The sequence below is a fragment of the Bos mutus genome, chromosome 22 (assembly GCF_027580195.1).
Source record: "Bos mutus isolate GX-2022 chromosome 22, NWIPB_WYAK_1.1, whole genome shotgun sequence".
Lineage (NCBI taxonomy): Eukaryota > Metazoa > Chordata > Mammalia > Artiodactyla > Bovidae > Bos > Bos mutus.
In genome coordinates, this window is record NC_091638.1 from 64,952,167 (window position 1) to 64,953,036 (window position 870).

Below are 870 nucleotides of genomic sequence, written 5' to 3' on the forward strand. Positions count from 1 at the left end.
AACAGAAGAGGCTGGGCTTGTGACGACTCCTGAAGACGAGACAGATGCACAGCACACACCATCCAGCATCAAACTCTGTGCTGTGGGCTACAGATGCCGTCCCAGTTCATCGAAAGAGGCCCAGGAGGCCGATGTGTTCAGGGGAGGCTCCCTGGAGGAGGAGTCCTTGAAAGAGACACTAACAGAGAGGGAAGCCCAAGAGAAAGGACTGTCTGATGGGTGAAGGCAGAGGGGCAGGCTCCACCCTGCAGGGTTCCAGATGGGGAGGCAGGAGGGCAATGGTGGGAAGTGCGTGCCTTGCTGGAAGCAGAACGTAGAACAGAGGTCCTCAAATTCCAGGCGACAGGAGACAGGGGTCCCCTCTCACCCCTCCTCTCTGCTCCTCCATCATCACAGCTGGGTGGGAAGGGAAGGACGCATGGGTTGGGTGCTTTTTACGTGGCAGACGTCATGGCAAACGTTTTATCTTGTTTTATAAATATTTATTTATTTTTATTTTATTATGTATTGGGCTGCACCAGGTCTCAGTGAGGACATGTGGGATCTAATTCCCTGGCCAGGGATCGAACCTGGGTCCCCTGCATTAGGAGCCCGGAGTCCTAGCCACTGGACCACCAGGGGAGTCCCTGGCAGACATTGTATGTTTAATCTTCACATCTGTCTATGGAGAGACCCCATTCCTATTTCTTAGAGGAGAAAGGCAAGGTTTGGGTTTTGAAAAGCAAGAAAAGCGTGGCACTGCAGCTGCTCCTGGTCTGCTCATGGCCAAGGACCCAGGTCGTCCCCAGCTGGTCTCAGAAGATCAGAAATAAACTGAGCTGAGAGACAACTGTCTGGAGTCCCAGCACAGTGTGACCCCCCGGGACCCGG

The 870-nt window shown here is 53.8% G+C and overlaps 1 non-coding gene across 1 annotated transcript; it reads right to left on the bottom strand.

Annotated features, from left to right (window-relative positions):
* Positions 1-548: 548 nt before the first annotated feature.
* TRNAR-CCU (transfer RNA arginine (anticodon CCU)) lies at positions 549-622 on the bottom strand. The gene has a single exon. It is a non-coding gene; the product is annotated as a tRNA-Arg (tRNA).
* Between the last annotated feature and the right edge of the window lie 248 nt (positions 623-870).